Raw genomic sequence first — 10,302 nt, 5'->3', positions numbered from 1 at the left:
AGAGTGAAGGAGAAGAGAGGCATTATACAAGGTAATGCCATCCCTTGGCTTGGGGTCGAAATACAAAGAAGTTGAAGTCGTCTCACAGGCATGCTTGTGTGATGGGAGTTATAATAGGAATGAGTGCTGCTTAGTTACTACTGTACAGTGGCCCTGTATCTTGTGGTCTTGACAACCATTGCATTATATTTTACAGATAATTTGTTAATTTAAATAATATATGCAGTTCTTACATATTTGTAAATTTAATGCTGAATGTTCTTTAGAAGTTGTGTTTTAAGGTTGCAGCTAAATTTACCCTAAGAGTGGACATTTCTGTATTATGATTGGCTGGGTGAAGAATTAGGAAAACAGAGGGGACTGAAAATGAAATAGACAGGTGTTTTATTATATTATAAAATCAAATGGACCCTGCTCGTTGCCTTGCAGCTCCAAATGTTTTATTGTGAGAAAGGCTTTTACGAATATCTTTCTTTAAAACGTAAATTTCCTTTTATCAAATGCATAGATTTTTTTCCTATAGACCACAGTTACATGTTACACCTCTGTTGCCACTCCTGTTTGTCTATATATTTACACTTACTTCTTTACCAATATACAGTTTGCAGTTGCAATGAACTTGCTCTCAAGACTATAGTCCACTACTATCCGATTTGTATATAGGAAAGCAGACCTAATAAGTTTTAATTAGATAACTAGTGCCATAAAGAAATGAAAACAGAGGTGTGGCATTTCATACAGTAGAACATGGTTTTGTGGTATAGCGAGTCCGCAGCTTCCGAAAAACAAGGTCAAGGTTTTTTTAAATCCGTATAGCCGTGTCGTTCTCCGTGGGCGCGATTGCACGACCGCGGGGAGTTAATGAGGTGATTGGAGCGAGTCGCACCTGCACGTGTGGGTGCGGTCGTTCTTGTTTGCCTCATTGGCTTCCTGCGGTGTGGAATTAAGACGCTGTGCCCACGGAGGTAGAGATATATAGATATATAGACGGATGGATAGGAGTGGAGGGGTTAGGAGAAAAAGAGAAGAGAAATCGGAGAGGGAGAGGGAGAGGGAGAGGGAGAGGGAGAGGGAGAGGGAGAAAAGCGGATGCAGTAAGAGGTTGGAAAACAGCAGTCAGGTAGTGACGATCCGGCCACCTGGAAGGTGGAAACGCCATGAGCTGGGGTCCCGCGAAGGAGCGTTATTCTGTTGCGCTCTAGGGGCTAGTTCGACCCACTGAATGTACCAGTGAGTGGGGTGAGCAGGAAAGGTGCCCTCCCGAAGGATCCCAGGAGCGACTGCGGGTGCGCGAAGGATCGAGGGAGGAGAGTCGACCTCGGCGGTCTGGCAGTGACTTCCTGATGGAGCCCAAGACGGAGGTTAACTGTAGGAGCTCGGGGTTGTTGGTCTCCGCTGGCCGCGAGTAATGCAGAGCCTGGGAGAAAGAGACAGAGGTGGGCTGGAGAGTAAAAGGAGAGAGAGACTGCGTTTTAATTGCATTTTAAAGGATTTAGTTATTGTTTTTAACCCCACTGGACACTTGATTTTATGGATTTATTTATTGAACTTTGACACTGCACTTTTGCACTATTTGATTGTTTTAAATAAAAGCACTTTAAGGAATATTCCCTGGCCTTGAGAGATTTGTCCCTATTTGTCAGCTCATCTCGGTGACATTATTGACGGTTTTGGGTTAAGGGCTCCCAACCGGACGAAGGGAGCATGGAAGAGAACCCGCATCGTCCCAGGTTTGCCCTATAGTTCTAAAAACGGAACATATTGAATGTGTTTCCAATCTTTGTCAACTCCAGGTGGCACTTCTCCTATTAGTTACACAAACGTCTTGGAAGTTACTCGGAGTATTCTCTGCCTTGTAAATTTTCTCTTGGGGGTGATTATCTGTTCTGCTCTCTCTGGTCAGTTCTTTCTGTACACTTTCTCTATCCCTTTTTTGTCCTCTTTGAGACTCCTAAATCCAACCTGTCTATCCTATGGAAGAAGGGCTAATGTATCTGAAGTCATTTTAAAAACGAATACTTGAGTGGATAGTGAGGAGCTTTTGCGGTTATCAAAAATAGCCACAGTGATACATTTTCTATTTTGGTAAATGGTGCTTATTTTTCCCAAAACCTTTTATTAAGGAATTTAGAAACTATAACAAACCTATTTAAAAATGCATACCGACTGTGCTTGAAATGACCTTTTTAAGTTCTGCTGGAAAAAAAAAAGGATACGTGCTGCTATCGCTATTAAAGTTTCACAAACAAGCACCTTTGTCAAGGCTGTATTAAAACTTGAAGAGGTTAAATAACATGGGCTAGGTAGGGGTGCCCTCGCCTATTTCTCATGATACACCAGATGAAGGTTGAGAACCACAAGTGCAATTTTTTTTTCTCGATTACTTGTGGATCACGAGTGACTGTCCTTGAGCCCGCCTGTCAAACAATAAAAAGACGTTTCGCCAAGTGAGCTGCTGTGACATCCCTTCCTACCCCAGCCTACCGAAGGGATCCAACTGCGCTACAGAGACTGGGCTGAAGTTGGCTACACATTCGCCAGCTGCTTAATGGGATTTTCCTTTCCACCTGAAAATATATTGTACCTGCTTAACCAGTACTGTGCTTGTTTCACCAAGTCTCTCCAATTTCTTTCAAATCAGCAAAACGTGTATGAAAGTATCCTTGGCGCCAGAGTGTAGTGTGGAAACCTCGCTTATGGTGAAGTGTTGGAGATCAGAAACCCGCCGGTGCTAACCTCACAAGACGCCTCGACTCCATTGGACGTGTCTGCTACAGCCGGCAACAGCCAAAAACTCAAAGAAGCCGTGATCTCGGAACCTTGTATCGCCACACACCTCTGCTGACTTACCTGTGCTGCTCTTGTGAAAATGTTCGGTGTCTGTTGAGCCCGTAACATTCAGCGTTTACAGGATGTGCAGGATTGTGATGCTCACCATACGCATTTAAAAGCAGCAGGTAAAGGAGCGCCCAGTAGGATGGCAAGGAGGAAACGAAAATAAAGCTCAGCCTAAAGCAGTCCAAACGTACTTCAGACACCACCCAGTGTAGACAATACAGGGTGGTCCAGATCTAATTATGCAGATCCGGATCGTCTGGATGACTTTGATTTATGCGCGGACGATTCCTTTTCTGCACGTTGATGGTTCTTCATGTCGTCAGTTCGCACACTTCTCGATGGTCCGGGATTTTTCTGGTGATTTTCTATGCAATAAACTTAAATTATAATGTAATGAAAATTGCATAATTGGATCTGGACTACCCTCTATAGACCTGACTTCAGATCCCTTTTTCGCTGTTTTTTCCTTCAGACTTTGGAGGATACGTTTTTATTGTGGCTTAACAAATTACAAGCACAAAGACTGGATATAAAAGGATCAGCGTTCCAGTTGCTTTTAAATCTAGAAGTTAAATCGGGTTCTGCAACTGGGTTGAATGGCATGAAATTACTTGGACCTTTGCCTTCTCTTTAGTTTATTCTTCACTCTGCACTAATCAGTACGGAAGCGTATTCGGGCCACTTGGGGGGGAAATACGGACACAGTGAAGAAAAAAATCTAAATGTCGAGATTAAAGTCGATATGTTGACTTTATTTTCGACATTTCCACTTTATTCTAGTAGTGCATTTTGTCAGTAGAATGTCGCAAACTTACGTTCCGTACAAACTAAACATCTTAAAATGAATGTTTAATTTACTAGATTTTCTCAACCCCCGTCATAAGTTAATGTAGCACATTAAATGCTTTATATTAAGTGTTTCCCATCTCTACGCGCTTCTTGATGCATTGAGTGCCTAGTCTTGTGTTATTCAGTTTGGTTTATTGCTCTTCACTTCAAATGATTAAGTTTGTAGTCTTGTCCTGTAACCGTGTACCCGATTATGTTGACTGCTGTTGTAAGTCACTGATAAGTAAATATAAATGTAAATGACAGCCCTTATATTTCCAGGGCTCTGTCCTGGGGCACCTCCTTTTTATTATTTACCTCCTTCCCCTTGGCAACATCTTTCGTAAAGATAACATTAGCTTCCCCTCTTATGCTGACGACCCCCCGCTCTATCTCACTAGCAAGCCTACCGCTTCCTTTCCACCCTCCTCCCTTACTGATTGCATAGCAGAAATCAAATCCTGGTTTTCTTCAAACTTTCTTAAATGAAATAGTAACAAAACTGAGGTTCTCCTCATTGGTACAAAATCAACATTATCCAAAAGAGTTAATTTTTCAATAATTATTGATAATTCCTTTGTCTCCCCTTCCCCACAGGTTAAGCGTCTGGGTGTCATCCTTGACATTACTTTATCTTTTCAGTCCCACATCAATAACCTCTCCCGGTCTGCGTAACATTAATTATATTCGCTCCTCCCTCACTCCCCACACTACTGCTATCCTTGTTCACAGCCTTGTCACTTCTCGTCTGGATTATTGCAATTCCCTTTTCTTCTTGCAAATCTCTTTATAAGCTTCAACTGGTCCAGAATTCAGCTGTCCGCATCATTACTAGAACCCCCTCTATTCACCATATCACTCCCATCGTGCAGCAGCTTCATTGGCTTCCAGTTCAGTTCCGAATTCAATTCAAATTCTCCTACTAACTTTTAAGGCTATACACAACCTTGCCCCTCCATATCTGTCTGACCTCCTCCATGTTGCCATTCCCTCCCGCACCCTTAGATCCTCTTCTTCCATCCACTTGACCGTCCCCTTCATCCATCTTACCACTATGGGGAGCAGAGCAACTGAATGCTTTGGAACTCACTACCACCTGAGAGAGAAATCTTGAATCATTTTCACTTTTCAAATCTAAACTTAAAACTCATTTGTTTAAGACTGCTTTTTCTCTTGAATTACAATTGCTCTGTCTGATTTTAACTTCTGTATTTTACTTTTGTTTATAATCTGCGTTTTGTCTATTGTTTGGTGTCCTTGAGTGTTTAGAAAGTTGCCTACAAATAAATCAAATGTATTATTATTATACTGTAGTGGACAGTGTCCAACATACCTAAGTGAGTAAGTGGCCTTTCCTACTGGCCTTGATTCCAGAAGAAGAAAGAGTGATTTAAATTCAGCCTCCTGGATTGGAGTTGTGGACATTGTCCTGTCCGTGCTCCTTTGAATATTGTTGGAAAGCATTTTACTCTGGAATATACAATTATAATTACTGTTGTCAGGGATGCCAGGGGCCATGACCCGGCCGGGACGCCAGGAGGGACCGGAAGAGGGTCAGAGCCCTGCCTGGATCACGGGGGGTTTGCCTTCCGGGTTGCTTTGGGGGCCACGGGTCAAGGGCATGGAAGCCCTTCCCTGTAGGAGCCCGTGGTCACCGCCAGGAGGCCCCAATGCCTTGGGACTTGTTTCCCCAGCACTCCCGCCACACCAGGAAGTGCTGGGGGGAAGACTTTGGAGGATGCCCGGAGAGCAGCCGGGAGGACAGCCGACACTTCCGCCACGCTGGGGCGTGGTCAGAGAAGGAATGCCGGGAACACCAGGTGCTCATCCGGGTCGTCTATAAAGGGGCCGTCTCCATTCATTCGGGGCTAGAGTCGGGTGGAAGAAGGACGAGGCAAGAGGAGTTGTGGAGGCGGCCCGAGAAGAAGGCATTGTGGCCAGGACTGAGTGACTGTTTTGGGGTTTGTGCACGTGACTGGGTCTTTGTGACCATTATTTGGGGGTCTGAGTGACCGATTAATTGTAAATAATTTGTATAATAAACGTGTGGTGGTTTGATAACAACATGTCCGCCTGTCTGTGCCCGGGTGGCGTTCACATCTGGCGTAGTCGGCAGGATGCTCCGCCTGTTTCAAGGCGGAGACCTGATCAAAAAAATATTGTTGTGGACGGCCCGGTGCAGCAGGGGACCCACCCACGCACGCTGGTGCTGCGTGCACACAGCCCCGCTGGGTAAAGGAACCCCACGGACCGCCAGGGGTCCGCAGGAAGGCCATGTTTCCCTGATGCGGCAGGTGGCGTGCCTACAACAAGTGCAGCGGTCTCCTACAAGCAGGCCGTTGCTGAAGGCGCCGGGACCGCATGGCGCCAAGAAAGGCCACGCCGAGGAAGTGTCCTCGGTTTGACGAGTCCGAAGGTGAGTTCCCTGCCTAGCGCAGCCGCCCATGGGGACCGGGCGTGTTTTCTTTTGCAGGCAGGGACCTCCCGGATCCACGCCGGTGGCAGGCGATGCTGGTCTGCGGGCTCCGCAGCGGGCGGCAGCCGCGAGGGCTGTGGAGGAGGAGACGCTGCAGCTCGAAGGCGCTGGCAACAGCAGGGCTGCCGGCAGGCACGTCGCCACCGCAGAAGGGGAGGCAAGATGGCTGCGGACCAGAAGTCCCTCCCCCTGATAGGCACGCGATTGGACGGTGTGTCTTGCGGGCCCGCCGATGACTGCAGAGAGGCGGGACCAAGGAATGTCCATCACGGGCAGGGGGGAGACCCGATTGGGCCGGAGGAGAAGGCCCACAGGAAGTGGCCGGCGCTGGAGGCTGACAGAAATGTAGGCTCCGGGCCGCTTCACTTCCCGTCTTTGCCGGCTGCTTTGGCGGAGCTGGGGGTGTCCCTTCAGCCCACCGGGCAGCGTGTGTTGCAGGTGCTTTGTAACCTCCGGGCTGAGGTGCTGGAACTGGAGAGGAAGGCGTTCGGCGCTGAGACTGTTTCGATCACCAACGGGACGGCGCGACGCTGGAATCTCCAGCCGGAGAGTTACAGCGGAGACGGTGAGTACAGCCGACTCCGTACAGCATACGGGAGGGTCTGCTGAAAAAGGCTGTGATGACAACGATCAGTTCCGAGTAAGCAGCCCTCCGACAGGAGTGCGGCGCCGCGGGCTGTATGCGCGGCGAGGGGGGAGTCCGAGAGGACGCTGAATGGACACGGGCTGCTAAGTGCCCGGTCCTAGCGCCCGCCCGAAGTCGGCTGCGGTCTTGCGCCGCACTATAGGGACGCAGACGGGACAGAGGCGCCTTTTATTCCATAAGGAATCTCAAACCGTCATGGCGTCCCAGAGTGAACGGAGGAATAAAGGGCTGGGTGCCGATTCCTCCGATATGAAGGGGACGCAGACGGACAGGGGCTCGCGTTGGTTAATACGGAGTCGCACACCGCCAAGGCGCCCAAGAGTGAAGGGAGGATCAAGCGCTGGGTGCCGCTCTCCAATATGGTGAGACGCTGCTGGGTGCACGCAGATGGCTGGCTGCCCTCTGGGGAGCAGAGGGAATCCCTGAGGCAGGCAGAGAGAGAGCAGGCGGTGCCGACGACTCCACCATCGAGAGGACACGGAAGCCGCGGAGAGGGTGCCGATCAGGCAAGTGCCGGGTGATTGAGGGGGAACGCTGCCCGTGCATGGCACGAGCTGGGTGCTTTGGCAGCGTTCTGCCCCTGTGTTCTCTTTGTAGGGACGGACCCGGCGGGCTGAAGGAACCCTTCGGGCGGAACAGCCCTCTGATGTCGGGCCGTCAGCGGAATGTTCTCTGCCGCGCAGCTGCGCCACAGCTGGAGGAGCCTACGGGGAACGAGTGGCTCGGACCAAAGGGGCGCGGAGGTCTCGGAGGGGGTGCCGATCGAGGAGGCCCCGGGGTGTCGGTAAAAGGGGGGAGCACAACCTGTGCGAGGCACAGGGATGCACCAAGGGCTGGTGCTCGGATTGTGTCTCCGCCCCTGTCCCTGCTAGGAGTGCGGGGCCGGACCCCGCTATCCTCGAGTGGGGCCCGCTTGGGCTCTGCTGCCCTCGCGGACGGGTCGCTCTTGCCCACGAGTGGTCTTCGCTGGCTGTGGGGCACTGTCAGGGATGCCAGGGGCCATGACCCGGCCGGGACGCCAGGAGGGACCGGAAGAGGGTCAGAGCCCTGCCTGGATCACGGGGTTTGCCTTCCGGGTTGCTTTGGGGGCCACGGGTCAAGGGCATGGAAGCCCTTCCCTGTAGAAGCCCGTGGTCACCGCCAGGAGGCGCCCCAATGCCTTGGGGACTTGTTTCCCCAGCACTCCCGCCACACCAGGAAGTGCTGGGGGGAAGACTTTGGAGGATGCCCGGAGAGCAGCCGGGAGGACAGCCGACACTTCCGCCACGCTGGGGCGTGGTCAGAGAAGGAATGCCGGGAACACCAGGTGCTCATCCGGGTCGTCTATAAAAGGGGCCGTCTCCATTCATTCGGGGCTAGAGTCGGGTGGAAGGACGACGAGGCAAGAGGAGTTGTGGAGGCGGCCCGAGAAGAAGGCATTGTGGCCAGGACTGAGTGACTGTTTTGGGGTTTGTGCACGTGACTGGGTCTTTGTGACCATTATTTGGGGGTCTGAGTGACCGATTAATTGTAAATAATTTGTATAATAAACGTGTGGTGGTTTGATAACAACATGTCCGCCTGTCTGTGCCCGGGTGGCGTTCACACTGTATATAGAGTAGAATGCAGGCTCTTAGAAGATGGACATCTTAAACGGGCCAATCCTGTCATATATGGTAACACAATTTGCAGATAAAAGTCATTCCACCTTGTACTTCTGACCGACACCAATTAAAATAGCAACTGTTTGTGATACATTCGCAGTTCATAGGGAGGAGAATAAATCCCTAACTCACTTGCCATAAGTGGTGTTGCAACAGCAGCACATCTTCAGGGTGAAATGTAATTGCCTAGGAGCACGTTCATTGTTCTGTCTCAGAAATTACAGTCCACAAGTAAAATTTTAAAAGTAAATCCAAAATTTAGTTTTTCTTTTCTTGGTTTTATAGCAGAATTGGATTAAATGAAACATCATTAACAGTCTGTCACAGATGAGGACTGCAGATCGCGGTAGATTTGACACTGATAGCAGATGCAAGTGATTTTGATTATAAAGCAGACTAAAATAAAAGCAAAACACTCGAACACCAACCTTCTTCTGTATTTATATGTTAAGCTAAAACAAATGATTGACAGCTGGAGAATTTGAACTGTGAAGGTCTCCTGGCCAGCTGTAGCAAAATGCTTCTCCTGTATGCTTCATCCATCCATTATCCATCCTGCTATATCCTAACTACATGGTCACTGGGGTCTGCTGGAGCCAATCCCAGCCAACACAGGGCAAAAGGCAGAAAACAAACCCCGGGCAGGGCGCCAGCCCACCGCAGGGCACACACTAGGGATAATTTAGGATCGCCAATGCACATAACCTGCATGTCTTTGGACTGTGGTAGGAAACCCACGCAGCCACGGGGAGAACATGCAAACTCCACGCAGGGTCTCCTGTATACTTTTATGTTTAAAATGTATTTTATAAGTACTCTTGTACAATTGGGAGTTTCAAGATTTCCAGGTGACTGAAGGGTTAATTAAGGCGGCATTTCTCAACCTTTAAGTATTTGCGACCCGAGTTTTTATAACAGTTTTAATCGCGCCCCCTAACATTTTTTTTGAAATGTAGATACATATTTTATTATACCTACTTAACTTTTATCGACATGTATCTAACTCTATAGTTATTGTTCTAGTATGAGAATGTAGTTTAAGTTAATTTGTTTTGGTTTCAACAGATGTTTTATTTCATATTTTTCATTCTTGTTTTCTTTTTTCACATCTTTGTGCCCCCCTTTTTGTTACTTCATGCCCCCCTAGGGGCGCCCGCCCCATAGGTTGATAACTACAGAATTAAGGGGTCCTGACCACTCCAAGACCACTATTTCATGCCTTGCTTAGCTCCTCCTTATATTCTTTCTAACAAACACCACATCATACTTACTGTGACTTCATCCTTGGGGATTTCCATCTTATTCAGTTTTTGTCCATGTTTGTCTCCTTTGGTTTCGTACGCACATCAAAACTTTTATAAACTACATGACATAGGATTCTGTAAGGAGCTTTATTGAATTCAGCCTCCTAAGAACTGCAACTTATTCTGTTGAGATCTGGCATAAGCCAGGAATCAGGCCTGCACTGTAAAAAATGTCAGTAAATTTAACGGTACAAATACTGTAAATGGTGAAGGTAAAAGAGCTTTTCTGAAAAAAAGGAAAGTTACCTTATGTTCTACTGAAAATTACCTTTATATCTTAAACAATACATTTCATTATTTTTTCTGTTCTGTAAAATCAATATTTTTCTACCTTCAAAATATGCTAAATACCGTTTATTGATGCATTACAGTTATACTGAAAAAAATCTGTTAATTTTACAGTGTAAAACTGTTAAATAACGAAGGTAAACAACCGTAAAATGTAAAACGGTAAATCACTGTTAAAGTAAAACCGGCTACGATATTTGCATAAGGACACGCCCCTTTTTACAATATTGTTCCTGGTGAACCGCATACCTTTGAATAGTAGGGAAAAAAACTTCACCT

The sequence above is a fragment of the Polypterus senegalus genome, chromosome 17, assembly GCF_016835505.1.
Source record: "Polypterus senegalus isolate Bchr_013 chromosome 17, ASM1683550v1, whole genome shotgun sequence".
In the NCBI taxonomy this organism is placed as follows: Eukaryota; Metazoa; Chordata; class Cladistia; order Polypteriformes; family Polypteridae; genus Polypterus; species Polypterus senegalus.
This window is presented reverse-complemented; position numbering follows the sequence as displayed.